The sequence below is a fragment of the Bubalus bubalis genome, chromosome 21 (genome assembly GCF_019923935.1).
Source record: "Bubalus bubalis isolate 160015118507 breed Murrah chromosome 21, NDDB_SH_1, whole genome shotgun sequence".
NCBI classification, from domain to species: domain Eukaryota; kingdom Metazoa; phylum Chordata; class Mammalia; order Artiodactyla; family Bovidae; genus Bubalus; species Bubalus bubalis.
The window spans coordinates 35,330,998-35,347,447 of record NC_059177.1 but is presented as its reverse complement, the minus strand read 5'-3'; positions in this window follow the sequence as shown (position 1 = coordinate 35,347,447).

Below are 16,450 nucleotides of genomic sequence, written 5' to 3'. Positions count from 1 at the left end.
TCCAAAATTTATTAAAACAATGCCCTATTCATGATCATTTAGGATTCTGCATGAGACTACAGTAATTATTTGTATTAGGATGTTTTGGTTGCCAGGGACAGAAACTTAGTTGAACTAATTTAGGAATAAAAGGAAATGTATTAATCCATTATAACTGGCAAGACTAGAGACAAAACTAGTTTTCAGCAAGCCTAGATTAAGAGGCTCAAGCAATGCTGTCAGCTTTATCCCTCCATCTCTTGGTTCTTTTTTCCTTAGTTGCCCTCATCCCCTCATACTACATATGGATTGACCTTCTTCCAAAATCCAGGAAAGACAACCACGTGCCTCTACGTTTAGTAATCCCAAAAGAAATATTTTCACTAACAGATGGGAAAAGCAATGCGAGAAATTTCATTCTGTATTAAAGCTTTCAGTGTCAATTGTGGAGAGTATAGATGGAGTTTGTGTACTTTTCACCGGCTTTGAGAATAAACACAAGAGAGGCACAAACATGATTGGCTACCTGATCAAGCCTGGCAGTGTGTGTATAGACTTGAGACTCAGGGAAAGGTCATTAAGGTACGTTTCTCTACAAGCGCCTATCGTGGTTGCCTCTTACGCAGTTAACTGAGAGTTCCAAGAATACAAATACAGTGGGAGTTTGATTTCAATCAAAGCTGCAGTGGTTGGCCCACACATTGGTAGCTATTTTGAATAAACTCTGAAGCTGGCAGTAGTACAGGATTGTACCCTTTACAAAGGAAGCCAGTCAAGTGTTATACTTATTTAATACAGATGGTTTGTTAAATTATTTACATAACATCAATTTCAAATATTCTGAAATGAGTCCTAAGTTTTTCTGAAGCTAAACTAAAAAAGAGAAAGTTAAATATTTTAAGATGATCCGTGACAGTTGGTAGATTGTTAGATTGTTTTCATTCATTTGTTCCTTCAACAAATGCTGATTAAATACTTATTTTGTCAGTTTGCACTAGGCACTGATGATATAGAACTAAAAGACCCAGTAGGCTTTGTGGTTTGTTTGTTTGTTTGTGTTTTTTTGGCTGGAGGAAGGTCACCTCCTAATTGGATACATAGACAAAAAAAAAAATACAAGTTCAACTGTGTTGGGTAAGTTCAGTGACAAGGAGCTAGGGTCATCTTGGTAGACATCTCTTTAGGAAAATTATAATTTGCAAACATGGTTTCAGAAATTAAAGGTGCCATTTTTAGAAGAACTTCTTGCCTCCTCCACCTATAATTTATTTTAATAGTATTTTAATAAGTGAAAGAGCATGTCGTTTTATGACCACGTTATGATACTTGAAGATATGTTTTATGGAACCATTCACTGAGTTCCCAGATGGTTACAGCTGAATATAGTGTGAATATGTGCTTCCATAAAGGACAACTCTGTCTTGCCACAAAGTGATCCAGCAAACGCTAGGTGGAGTTTTGGAAAATGACTCAGCAATCTGGAATCTGAGCAGCCTTGCTCCTTGAACTGTACTATCTTTGGAAAATTGTTCCCTATAAAATCTTGTAGCCAGATGAACGAGGACCCCCAAAGATGCGGTACTCACTTTCCAGATTTAGCACATTCCTAGAATTTTAAACTCATTTTTATGGACTGTTGCCCAGGTGAGGGGGTGCTTAGCCAAGCTAGGAACAGTTATGAGCAACATCCCCCAGGAAGTCAGTTCCCAAATTTGGAGTGCTTGTATTCTGAACATTCCTGACAATTCTGGCTGAGAAATTTAGCTTGCCTAAGTTTGGGTACCCCAAGGAGTTTACATGCAGCAGAGAACTGCTGAATTAAGCTAAGTGTTGGAAGACATTGCAGTTTTAATTATTAAGTTAGCCCCCTGCTTTAGTGAATGCACAAGTTGGCATATGCTTGGGAATGTTTCTGTTTCCAAACTCACAGCAACTGCATTTTTAAAATGTTTGACCTTGATCTTGTGACCTTTCCTCTAAAATCCTGAGAGTCCTGGGAACACTCACAGCTGAGTGATGGGAGCAAAACTAGACAGATAGCAATTCTCTTTTTCTTTTATTTATTTATTTGCTTAAATCTTAGGCTACTTTGTTTTAAACTAGACCCAACTTCCCTTTCAGTTATTAATTTTATTTAAATCTATCCTCTTGGTATGACTTTATACTTTGAATTGATACCACTAAAGCCTAAAACTAGTAAAGCTATGTGACCCACCTGCTAAGGCAAGCTGGCATTTTGACACTGCTCTCCAGAGAGCTGAGACTGTTCTCTAGATTAATGTTTTCAAATTCTTTGATTGCTGTTCAGAATAAGAAACAGCACATAAACATATAAACACACACATATATGTATGATTGAAACAAAAATTTCAAGAAACCATATTTATCCTTTCTGCATATGATGTACTATGCCTTGGGTTATGGCCCACAGCCGTATTTCTTAACCTTTCCCTGTATTACCTACAAGCTAAGACTAGTTTTATGTTTTTCAGTGGTTAAAAAGCAAACAAACAAATTATAATGAGACACATTTACAATATGTCATGTGCTCTTCTGAGCCTTTGCATTTATTGACTTGTTAAATCTTTAGTGGTTAACACATTTTGAGGGAGTGTTCAGTGTGCACGATGCTTTGGTAAGTGCTTTCAATGATGCTTCCCAGGTAGCTCAAATGGTAAAGAATCTGTCTGCAATGAGGGGGACTTGGGTTCGATCCCTGGGTTGGGAACATGCCCTGGAGAAGGGCATGGCAACCCACTCCGATATTCTTGCCTGGAAAATTCCATGGATAGACAGCCTGGCAAGCTAGTCCATGGAGTCACAAAGAGTCGGACATGACTAAGCGACCAACATTTTCTCTTTCACTCTATGAGGCAGGGGATATTAGTAGTCACACTTAATAGATGACAAAACAGAGGCTATATCACTTGCACAGGGTTACACACCTAGGAAGTGGTAATTAGGATTTAATCCTAGGTTTCTCTGCTTCCAAACTTTTGGTTCTTAATACTACTGATGTTTTCACCTTCTTGACCATCAGATCAGATCAGATCAGATCAGTCGCTCAGTCGTGTCCGACTCTTTGCGACTCCATGAATCGCAGCACACCAGGCCTCCCTGTCCATCGCCAACTCCCGGAGTTCACTGAGACTCACGTCCATCGAGTCAGTGATGCCATCCAGCCATCTCATCCTCTGTCGTCCCCTTCTCCTCCTGCCCCCAATCCTTCCAGCATCAGAGTCTTTTCCAGTGAGTCAACTCTTCACATGAGGTGGCCAAAGTACTGGAGTTTCAGCTTTAGCATCATTCCTTCCAAAGAAATCCCAGGGCTGATCTCCTTTAGAATGGACTGGTTGGATGTCCTTGCAGTCCAAGGGACTCTCAAGAGTCTTCTCCAACACCACAGCTCAAAAGCATCAATTCTTCGGCACTCAGCCTTCTTCACAGTCCAACTCTCACATCCATCTGCCTCTTGAGAAATTTGTATGCAGGTCAGGAAGCAACAGTTAGAACTGGACATGGAACAACGGACTGGTTCCAAATAGGAAAAGGAGTTCGTCAAGGCTGTATATTGTCACCCTGTTTATTTAACTTATATGCAGAGTACATCATGAGAAACGCTGGACTGGAAGAAACACAAGCTGGAATCAAGATTGCCGGGAGAAATATCAATAACCTCAGATATGCAGATGACACCACCCTTATGGCAGAAAGTGAAGAGGAACTCAAAAGCCTCTTGATGAAAGTGAAAGTGGAGAGTGAAAAAGTTGGCTTAAAGCTCAACATTCAGAAAACGAAGATCATGGCATCCAGTCCCACCACTTCATGGGAAATAGATGGGGAAACAGTGGAAACAGTGTCAGACTTTATTTTTCTGGGCTCCAAAATCACTACAGATGGTGACTGCAGCCATGAAATTAAAAGACACTTACTCCTTGGAAGGAAAGTTATGACCAACCTAGATAGCATATTCAAAAGCAGAGACATTACTTTGCCAACAAAGGTTCGTCTAGTCAAGGCTATGGTTTTTCTTGACCATAGCTTCATACGTAATATGGACCCAATGTATATTTGAAGAATGAGTGAATACATGTATGAATGATCCAGAGATAGATTGATGGTATCCCATAGACCCTGACCAACTATGAGAACACAGATAAATTAGGTGATTGCTTGGTGCTTTAAAAAGCAACCATCCAAACAAATCAACAAGGTAAATCCCTCATTTATTAAGTGCTAAATATTTCATGTGGGCTTTCCTGGTGGCTCAGCAGTAAAGAAACGCACCTGCAGTGAAGGAGATGCAGGAAACTCAGGTTCAATCCCTAGGTCAGAAAGATCACCTGGAAAAGGAAATGGTAATCTATTGCAATATTCTTGCCTGGAAAATCCCATGGACAGAGGAGCCTGGCGGGCTACAGTCACAAGTCTGAAATGACTTAGTGATTAAACCACCACCACCACCACCACCACCAACTACTTTATGTAATTGCTTTCAATATCTTTATTAACCCTCATAACCCTCAATTAACCCTCATAAGGACACTATGAGGTAGATGCTATCCCTGTTTTACAAAAGGAAGGACTGAGGTCCAAAGAGGTTAAGTACATTGCCTAAGATGATACGACCAATATAGTTAGATCTGGTGTGACTAAGACAGATGATCTTCTTAATTACTATGCTATGTACCTCCATTTATTAATTTCTAATATCACTGTAATACTACCTACCCCTATAATTTTGTAACCAAAATAGATAATGTATCAGAACCTTCATTAATAACTATATTTTCCAATGACATATTTCTCTACCAAAAAGTTAAAAACTCAAGGTAGAAGAAGTAGAGGAGGCAAAGAAATGCCTTCCAGTACATTTGATATGGAAATTGTTATTAAAATGTTGTGTTATATTTTTTGCAAATGTTCTATAAATCTAAAATTATTCTAAAATATTTTTTTAAGAACATGATGAAGCACATGGAAAAATGTTTAATTTCATTAGTCATTAGAGAAATGCAAACCAAAACCCCAATGAGATACTACTATACCTCCACTAGGATGGGTACAATTTTTCTTTTAATGGAAAATAACAAGTGTTGGTGCAGATGCAAAGAAATTAGAACACTTATGCATTTTTATGGAACTATAAAATAATGCATACACTGTAAAACAGTTTGATGGCTCTTCAATAAGCTGAATGTTGAATTTCTGTATCACCCAGCAATTTAATTCCTAGGTGTATATCTATATATGCAAAAGGATTGAACACAGACGTACAAACAAAAACTTGTATGTGGATGTTAATAGCGGCAATTGTCATAATAGCCGAAGATGGGAATAACCCAAAAATCCATCAAAAAATTATGTTAAAGAAAATGTAGCTTTCCATACAGTAGAATAGTATTCAGCTGTAAAAAAGTAACAAAGGACTGACATATGCTATAAAGCAAAAGAACCCTGAAAATATGATATTAAGTGAAAGAAGTCATATACAAAAGACCATATAATGTGTGATCCCATTTATATGAAATGTCCAGAACAGGCAAATCCATAGAGATAAGAAATAAATTGGGGGTTATCAGAATTGTGGGGAGGCAGAAGGGGGAGTGCTAGTTAATGATCATGGGATTTTCTTTTGGGATGATGAAAATGTTCTGGAACTAAAAAATGGTGATAGCTGCACAGTACTTTGAATGTACTAAATGCTACTGAATTGTACACTTTAAAATGGATAAGATAGGGAATTCCCTGGCAGTCCAGTAGTTGGGCTTGGCACTTTCATTGCAGTGGCCCAGGTTCAATCCCTGGTCCCAAAAGCCATGTGTCAATAATAATAATAATAAGCTTAAAATAGCAAACTTTATGTTCAGTGAATTTTACTTCAATTTAAAAGCTCACTGGGATACCATTTTTAAAAGGTAGTATACTGAAATAGAATGTGCTGGGAGATACGATACAACTTAAAAAGGAAAAAAATTAAATATTACATGAAATACCAGCGTTCAGTACAGCATCTTGATTTAGAGCGTGGACTTTCAAAACTGGCAGCTCTAGAATCAAAGCCCAGTGCTCTCACATAATGACTAGTTATCCTTAGGCAAGTTTTACAACCTGTCTGAGACTCAGAGTCCTCATTCGTCAACTGTGTGTCATTGCTATCGGTTATAATGAAATACTTCTTATATAAGTTGTCACCTAGCCTAAAAATAATGATGATTAATATATGCTTTTTTTTGTTCACCTTTGTATATATGTGAATTGAGTGTTACTAGTCTTCCTAATGATAATTTCATTAAAAGAAAAGTGATCTGGGTTTGGGGAGATAACAATCACAGTTTTATCACCATATGTGACTTTTTACATCCCAGGAAAAGTATCCCGTGAACAGATCTTTAAAACGATTATGTGAGGTTATATTGAAATTTAGGCTAAATTGCTATTACTAAAATTTCTAGGCTGCTTCCAACTGTTACTACAAAAGAATCGTCATGGAATCTGGGAATTGATAGGAAAGACTTTATTAGGAAAAAAAAAAGATACCTACGTTTCCTTCCCTTCCCCTTGAGGATAACTAAGCTGTCACCATGAATATCAAGACTGCTATTTCTTTGTGAATTTGCATATGGCTTCCTCCCAGGTAATTTATGGAGCAAATCCTGACACAGCTCAGGAAGAAACCATGTAGCTCCTTTAGTGTCATTAGTAACTGAAAGGCCAAATTTAAAGAGGTAGAGGAAATTCATCTCCCAAAGATTCAGACACAGCACTCTCTACACCGTACACAATTCTTCCAGGCACACAACTCAGCCTTTCTAAAGTAAGAAAAAGAAACTTCTAGAACCCTGCCCTCTAACCCTTGTTCCTCATCCTCTTGGGCTCTCCTGGGAGTTCAGGAATGTGGGGAGAAAAATAGCTGCAGGGTTTGGCTTCCAGTTGGTCAACCCTGACGCTAATTGCTCTATGGGAGATTTTCGATTTCCATTCTTGGCAAGAAACTGCTGCTGCTGCTGCTAAGTCGCTTCAGTCGTGTCCAACTCTGTGCGACCCCATAGACGGCAGCCCACCAGGCTCCCCTGTCCCTGGGATTCTCCAGGCAAGAACACTGGAGTGGGTTGCCATTTCCTTCTCCAATGCATGAAACTGAAAAGTGAAAGTGAAGTCGCTCAGTCGTGTCCGAATCTTCACAACCCCCTGGACTGCAGCCCACCAGGCTCCTCCGTCCATGGGATCTTCAAGGCAAGAGTACTGGAGTGGGGTGCCATTGCCTCCTCCGTGGCAAGAAACTACAGGCCAACAAAACTGTCAACTGAGTGACTATGTGAAGAGCAGAGAGCTGGGTCTGAGGGGTATTTGGGGAGGGAAAGGTTTAACAGTTTCTGTGCCTGTTTAAACATTCTAGTCTTACCAACAAATGTAACAAAGTCTAACTGACGCATACCTCAGTTTCCTGCATTTCGCAGATATTGTATTAATATTTTTATAAATTGAAGGTTTGTGGCAATCCCACCTCAAGCAAATCTACTGGTTCCATTTTTCCATCAACATTTGCTCACTCCTGGTCTGTGTCATATTTTGGTAATGCTTACAGTATTTCAATTTTTTTCATTAACATTGTATCTGTTATGGTGATGTGTGATCAGTGATCTTTGATGTTACTATTGTAATTGTTTTCCAGCACCACAAACTGTGCTTGTGTAAGGACATAGTTAACTCATCTGATAAATGCTGTGTGTGTTCCAACTGCTCCACATACGGCTGGTTCCCCCGGCCCCGTCTCGACCCCTCTCCTCCTGCTGTCCTATTCCCTGAGACACAACGATATTGACGTTAGGCCAATTAATAAACCTAAAATGGCCTCTAAGTTTTCAAGTGAAAGGAAGAGTCTCATGTCTCTAATTTTAAGTAAAAACTAGAAATGATGAAGCTTAGTGAGGCAGGAATGTCAAAAGCCTAGACAAGCCAAAAGTCAGGCCTCTTGCACCAGTTAGCCAAGATGTGAACGCAGAGGAAAAAGTTCTTGGAGAAAATTACAAGTGCTGCTCCAGTGAACCCAGAAATGATAAGAAAGTGAAACAGCCTTACTGCTGATATGGAGAACATATTAGTAGTCTGGATAGAAGATCAAACCAGCCAGAACATTCCCTTAAGCCAAAGCCTAATCCAGAGCCAGTTCCTAACGCTCTTCTATTCTATGAAGACTGAGAGAGGTAAGCAAGCTGTAAAACACGAATTTAAAGCTATCAGAAGTTGGTTCATGAGGCTTAAGGAAAGAAACCATATCTGAAACATAAAAGTGCAAACAGAAGCAGCAAGTGCTGACGTAGAAGCTGCAGCAAGGTACACAAAATATTTAGCTAAGATAATTTATGAAGGTGAACATCCTGAGATTTTCAATATACATAAAACAATGTTCTTTTGAAAGAAGATGTCCTCTAGGACTTTCATAGCTAGAGAAGTAGCTAGAGTGGAGAAGTTGATGCCTAGCTTCAAAACTTCAAAGGATTGGCTGATTCTCTTGTGAGGAGTTATTGCAGCTGGTCATTTGCAGTTGAAGCCAATGCTTGTTTACCATTCTGAGAATCTTAGGGCCCTTAAGAATTATGCTTAATCTACTCTGCTTATGCGTTGTCAATGGAACAATAAAACCTGGATGACAGACAGCACATCTGTTTACAACATGGTTAACTGAATATTTTAAGCCCACTGTTGAGAACTACTCCTCAGGGGAAAAAAAAAACTTGTAAAATATTACTGTTCACTGGGCTTTTCTGGGGGCTCAGTGGTAAAGAATCCTCCCACCAATGCAGGAGACATGAGTTCAATTCCTGGTCCAGGAAGATCCCACATGCCATGAAGCAATTAAATTCATGTGCCACAACTATTGAGCCTGTGCTCTAGAGCCCAGGAACCTCAACTCCTAAGACCACGTGCTGTAACTACTGAAGCCCGCACACCCTAGAGCCTGCGCTCCCCAATAAGACAAACCACGGCAATGAGAAGTCTGCGCACCACAACTACAGAGTAGCCCCCACTCATCACAAGTAGAGAAAAGACCACACAGCAATGAAGACCCAGCACAGCCAAAAATTAATAAATAAATTATTTTAAAAAATAAATATTATGGCTGCTCAGTGACAGTGCATCTTGTCGTCTAACCACTCTGACGGAGATATACAATGAGAATAATGTTTTCATGCCTGCTAGCAACATTATCTGGAGAAGGCAATGGCACCCCACTCCAGTACTCTTGCCTGGAAAATCCCATGGACGGAGGAGCCCGGTGGGCTGCCGTCAGTGGGGTCACTAAGAGTCGGATATGACTGAGCGACTTCACTTTCACTTTTCACTTTCATGCATTGGAGAAGGAAATGGCAACCGACTCCAGTGTTCTTGCCTGGAGAATCCCAGGGGCGGGGAAGCCTGATGGGATGCCGTCTATGGGGTCGCACAGAGTCGGACACGACTGAAGCGACTTAGCAGCAGCAGCAACATTATCCATTCTGCAGCTTGTGGATCAAGGAGTCATATTTACTTTCAAGTCTTATTATTAAGAAATATATTTCCTAAGGCTATAGCTTCTACAGACAGTGATTCCTCTGATGAATCTAGGCAAAAGAAATTGAAAACCTTCTGGAAAGGATTCACCATTTTAGATGCTGTTAAGAATATTCAAGATTCATAGGAAGAGGTCAAAATGTCAATATTAATGGGAGTTTGGAAGAAGTCAATTCCAACCCTCCCATATAACTTTTATATATATATAATAACTATATAACTTTCAAGACTTCAGTGAATAAAGTAACCACAGCTATGGTAGAAATAGCAAGAGAACTAGAATTAGAAGTGGAGCCTGAAGATGTGGCTAAATTGCTGCAATCTCAGAATAAAACATGAACAAATGAGGAGTTGCTTCTTGTGGACGACCAAAGAAAATAGTTTCTTGAGATCATTATTTCCTTCATCTCCTGGAGGAGACGCTGTAAAGATTATTGAAATGACAACAAAGGATTTAGAATATGACATAAACTTAGTTGATAAAGGAGCAGCAAGGTTTGAAATGGTTGACTCTAATTTGAAAGAAGTTCTACTATGGGTAATGCTATCAAATTGCATGCTAAAGAGAAATAATTTGTGAAAGGAAGAGTCAATCGGTATGGCAAACTTTTCATTGTTATCTTAAGAAATGGACTTCCCTGGTCCAGTGGTTAAGAATTCACCTGCCAATGCAGAAAACAAGGGTTGAATCCCCGGATCGGGAAGATTCCACCTGCCTCAGGGCAACTAAGCCCCTGCTCCAGGACTCCGGAAGCCCGCCCTCCGCACAAGAGAAGCCACCGAGGCGAGAAGACCGTGAACCACAACCACGAACCACAACCAGGAAGTAGCCCCTGCTCCCTGCAACTAGAGAAAGCCTTAGCTGCAACGAAGAACCAGCACAGCCCCAGATAACAGAAACAAATTAAATTATATACATATATTTAAAGAAAGTAATAAAGTGCCACAGCCAAGAAACGAAGATCCTGCCTGTTTGCTATGTCCCCTTCCTACACCCCTGCAAAAGAAAAATAGGAAAGATACCTGATCAAATCTGAACACGGGGTTCCCTTAGGAATAGTAGGGTGAACTGAGGGGAAAGGAGGCAGCCCTCAGGATCATCCCGGTGTCAAATGGGATCTTTCCGTTGAGGTAAGAGGGCTGCAGACGGCTCCCAATTGCGGTGTGCCAGCCCCAGTCTCGCGGGATCTCTTGTGGAGCGCAGGCTCCAGAGTTCAAGGGCACAGTAGCTGCACACGCATGGGCTTCTCTCCCGTTGTGGTACATGCTGGTTTCAGAGCATATGTAGGCTCTGTAGCTGTGGTGTGAGGGCTCAGTTGCCCTGAGCATGTGGGCTCTTAGTTCCCCAACTAGGGATGGCACCCCATGTCCCCTGCATTGGAAGGCAGATTCTTAACCATTGGACAAGCTGAGAAGTCCCAAGGGCAGGGGTTTTATCTGTGGACTGGCTGACTGACTGGCTAACAGCTCCAGCAGTCTTACAACCAGCTGAAAGCCTCAGTGGTAACAGGCAACTAGAGTTTTTTGAGTAGTCTATGCCAAATTCTGGGTTTAGAACAGCATAGCAAATCCGGTAGTATTCAAAGCTGTGACTTCTGTTTCAAAATCAAAGATAAAAGCTGATTGTGACCCTGAAGATCTCCTCCCACTGAGAAAGAGTCCATGCGGCACTTTTCTCCCTTTGTCATACCAAGATGACATTCTCATCTAGACTTAGCCATAGCGCACATAGTCTATGATGGGTGCTTATTGCATAGTCTTAAAGAATCAGTCAGATGAGAAGACAATATTGTTCTTTTATTTCAAGAACGTGTGGTGTTATCTAAGATACCACTGCCCATCCAGTAGATGGATTGCCAAGGCATTTCATCTGCAAGGAAACAAACACACACACAAACAAAAGGTATAGCATGAATCTGGGACAAAGTGCGAAGAGTTAGCCAACCCCTCCTTTTCCAAACTTGAAATCAACTTTCAGGGGAGAATTTCTGATATTTCTTATCAGCTTCCACTCTTCAGTTCCTGCTTCCCAACAATTCTCATCTTGCATTTGAGGCCACCTGTGGTACCAGGGAGGCTTCCCTGGTGACTCAGTGGTAAAAAACCTACCTGCCAAAACAGGCGGCATGAGGGTTGGATCCCTGGGTGGTGAAGATCCCCTGGAGAAGGGACTGGCAACCCATTCCAGCATTCTTACCTGGAAAATTCCATAGACAGAGGAGCCTGGCAGGGCTACAGTCCAGGGGGACTGAAAAGAGTCAGACATGACTGAGCATGCATGCATCCCACTGCACCATGGTACCACGGAAGTGAATTCTGTCTTCCCAGGGGTAGGAGCAGGGAACCCAGGTGCGGCCCATTTGGTTCACCTGGCCACAATCTCGGATGCCAGGCTCTGCACCTGTGAGCTAGGCTGGTTCCAGGCGTGAACCTCGGGCGCTGCACTTGGAATGCTGGGACAGAGGCTCCCCTAATGCTGGGCTGTGTGGTGGTGCTGCCAACCCCTGGAACAGCAGTGACATTTTTTTGCCACTGATAGGGGGAGCCAGCCCGAGGCCAGTGCTAATTCAGAGGCCAGAGATGAGAGAACTGAGTGGAAAGAGCAGCGGAGCCCCCATAACATGAATCAGATCGCAACTGAATCTGGCCCTGTTTCTGGACTCTTCCACAAAGTCTATATGTTCCGTTACTCAAACTGAAACTTCTGGATTCACTGGCCAAATATAGTAGTATGTATAGGAAATCAGAATACAGCTGTAATTGCTGCAAGATCTATTTTCTCTTAGTTTTTTTAAGTGAAATCTTCCAAGTGTTAACACCTTAAATATGTTAATAACATTTTGAATACATGTGTTTTCTTAAAAATGGCAACAGTATAAAAGGATAGACAGTGAGGAGGGTGTCTCCATCCCATTTTCCTCAGTTCTCCTCCTCAAAGGCAACATTTAATTCCTTTACAGGCTTCTTAGTATACTTCTAAAGATATTCTGCACAAAGATCTTCCTTTCAGTTGACATAAATTGTGCTATTGAGTTGGCCTAAAAGTTCGTTTGAGTTTTTCTATAAGACATTATGGAAAAACACAAATGAATCTTTTGGCAAACTTAATATATGCTGTCAGCATCTTGCTTTTTTTGCTTACAAATATTTTTCATAGGTTGTTCCATATCAGAAAATATTTAAGCTGCTTCTTTATTTTTTTTATTTCAATTGAAATATGGTTGATGGGCAACCAACAACCATATTTGTTTGTTTGTTTGTTTTTGATGGGAAAACTGCTTCTTAAATAGGACAACATGGCTAGGAATTTTTCATTATTTCATTGCTACCTGCAAACAAGGGTGAGTAAATTTGTTTGTTTGTTTAATCAGTGAAATGAAGCAACTGTGGCAAATACCTGTTGCACATTTCTGAAGAAATTCATTTAAAATTATGAAACAGCTCCAAATATTCTGCTTTGGTTCTGTGATTTATTTAACCAAGGTCCTTTAGAGAATCATTTAGACTATAAGCTTTAGCTATTTTACATAAAGCTACAGCAAATGTTGTTGTGTATGCTCCTTTGTTTGAAAGCTATGTAAAATGTTCTCAACAACAGCCTGTATAAATATAGGCTATTGAATCAAAAGTTTTAAATTTGAGACTCTGAATACAAGAATTCAAAATTTTGTTTTTGTTGGCTTTTTTGTTTGTGTGTGTTAACCCTTCCCTTTGACAAAGAGTTTAAAATTGAAGCATAATTGATTTACAATATTAGGATATTTTCAGGTATACTACAAAGTGATTCAGTTTTAAATCATATTATACTATATTACATATATTTTTTATTTGATTCTTGTCCATTATAAGCTATTACAAGATATTGAATATAGTTCCCTGTGCTGTACAGTAAATCCTTAATGTTTACTTTATGTATAGTGTGTATCTGTTAATCCCTTACTCCCAGTTTATTCCCCCATCGCATCCTTTTTGGTTATCTTAAGTTTGTTTTATATGTCTGTGCATGTATTTCCATTTTGTAAATGACTTTGTATCATTTGTTTAGATTTCATATATAAGTGATATCATATGATATTTGTCTTTCTCTGGTTACTTCACTTCATATGGTAATCTGTAGGTCCAGATAGATTCCTTTTTCTCACTCACCCATCCATCCATTCATTTATTCAATAAATAGTTATTGAGTACTCACTATGTGCCAGGGAGTATTTTGGGTACTGATCCTTACCTCAAGGACCTTCATTGAAGAAAAACATGGTAGGTCCGATGAATGTCCAGTCATCTGTAGTTATTTAGACATAGTAGTATTTAAGGGACTTTGTTATAACAGCTTCACAGTTATTTCAGCACAAGCCAATTCATTTTTGGACCTGTATCAGAAGTCCTGTCTATGCTAGGTCATTCAATATTTCTAGGTGATAAAAGTAAAGGACCAATAGTCCCTTTTGATGGAGAGCCTTCCATAGAATACTTCTATAAACAGTTCCAAGCCATTCATTATGCATCAGTAGCCCCACCTACAGGGGCTTCCCTATAGGCCCAGCTCTCTGGCCTTGGCTGACAGGACCAGGAGTGGGCATGGGACCTTAAGACAGCCACTTTATAAGCTGATTGATGACCGATAGGCTGGCCTGGCTCCAGAGCTCTGTCCAGTAGGAGTATTGGTTACAATATTGCACTAATCAGACCTTCTCCAAATTGAGATACTGAGAAAATAAAATAAGTGTTAGCTAAGGAAGCAAAACCCAAAAGAGAGAAGAGGCTGAGTCATATAGTCAAGTCATGAAATCCTGTAGCCAAGGTTTTCATACCCAGTGACTAGCCAGAGTTAACTAGGGCAGGTCTGGTCTAGGGCAGTTTTCCTCAAACTTGGGCAGAGAGTCCCAGCTTCTGGATCTGTAAATTAGGTCAGTCCATAATTCCATTTATTGTTTAAATTGAGACTTCTGTTTAATTGGTGATTGATGTCCCAATTATCCCAGATGGTAAAGGTGATGGAAATCTAGAAACAATCTTCTCTCCTTGCCTGGAGGGCCTGTTAAAATAGAGATACTAGTTTCACAGTCAGAATTCCTGATACAGTGGGTCTTGGCACCAAGAATTTGCATTGCTAACAAATTCCTAGTTGATGCTGATACTGTGGATCCAAGGACCAAACTTTGAGAACCACTACTTTACAGAAATAATCCATGCATTCAAATCTCTTTGAAGTAAGATGGGTCCTCTTCTTACTCTTAGACTAGATAGAACATTTCATTTTCTAGGTCCCTGTGAGATCATTTACCACAGAGCTGAAATTGCTGATTGCCTGTATTTTCAGGTCCTTTTGACATCTCCACATTATTTGAGCTAATCTGAGTGAGTCCTTACCACAATATGAGCCTCCAAAATAGAACACAGTAATAGGTATCATTTTTTGAGTCCTTACTCTGTATAAAGAGAAAGCATTCAATAAATGATAACTAGATGTTCCACTAGGGAACTGCAATGACTCATAAATATTTTGTCCCTAAGTTCATTACTGCAATGTTGTTTATTTTGTATTTTTCTTTTTTAAAATGTTTAATTTCCTCTTGATGCTTACAGTCAATTATATAAGAACCAGTTTTGGCTCAGTGTCTGCAATTTTTTCTACAGTTGCAATGTTCCATCATATCCTCAAAAATATTAAAACTCAGAGAAAACAAAAATCATCACTAACAATTGAGACTGAGCTCTTCCTCTGACCTAGATACACTGTTCCTGACAAATTAGTGTGTTATTAAAATGTCTTACCTCTGAGGACATCTGCAATCACATTTATTACAAACAGAACTAGGAAGATCTATTAGAAGTTTATACCAGGCTCTATCCTAATAGTATCAAGCCTCTGGTTATGTCTTTTGTCAAACCTTAAAATGGACTATTTATTTTATGATTATTCCTTGTGCTTCTGCACCACTAAACTCCAAGCTTCATAAACTCAGCAAGTGGGTCCACCGGTTTTCTCTCAGTGCCTAACACATGACAGGTGTTCAGTAAATATTGGTGGATGTTATGGACTCAATGTTTGTGTTCCCCACCCCTAATTCTAACTCCTAATGTGATGGAATTTGGAGGTGGAAGTCATTAGGTCATGTGATGAAGCTTTGGTAAATGGGATTGAAGTAGAGTGAAAGTCGTTCAGTCCTGTCTGACTCTTCGTGTCTCCATGGACTATAGCCTGCTAGGCTCCTCTGTCCATGGAATTCTCCAGGCAAGAATACTGGAACGGGTAGTTGTTGTCTTCTCCAGGGGATCTTCCCAACCCAAGGATCAAACCCAGGTCTCCTGCATTGCAGGCAGATCCTTTACTGTCTGAGCCACCGATTAGTGCCCTTATGAAAAGAGGTTAGAGTACTGCTTTGTCCATTTTCCTCCATGTGAAGGCACTAGGAGAAGAGGGCAATCTACAAGCCGGAAGAGGACGCTCGTCAGAACCCAACCATACTAGCACCCTTGTCTCAGACTTCCAGTCTCCAAGACTGTGAGAAACACATTTCTGTTGTTTAGAAGCCACACAGTCTATGATGCTTTGTTATAGCAGCCCAATTAGACTAAGACAGTGAAATTGAATTTCCCTGGCTGTGCACTTACCATTAATGTGCTAAGGCAAGCGTCATTGGTATAATTTAAACTAAAATAATAATATGGAAGTAATTAAAGTGGAAAAATATATTGAAAATAAAGTAGCTCATTTAGAAAGCCAGTGAAATTAAAAGGAGAAGCAACAAAGCTAGGAATTACTTTATTCTTCATTCCATTGATAAGAACTCTGCATGTGGCCAAGGGCAAGTAGATGGTTTAATCGGTGAAGTAAGGCAACCACTTTGAATTCATTTAAAACGATTTTGCTCCATAATCTGTAAAAGAAAAATAAGAAAGCACATAATAAAAA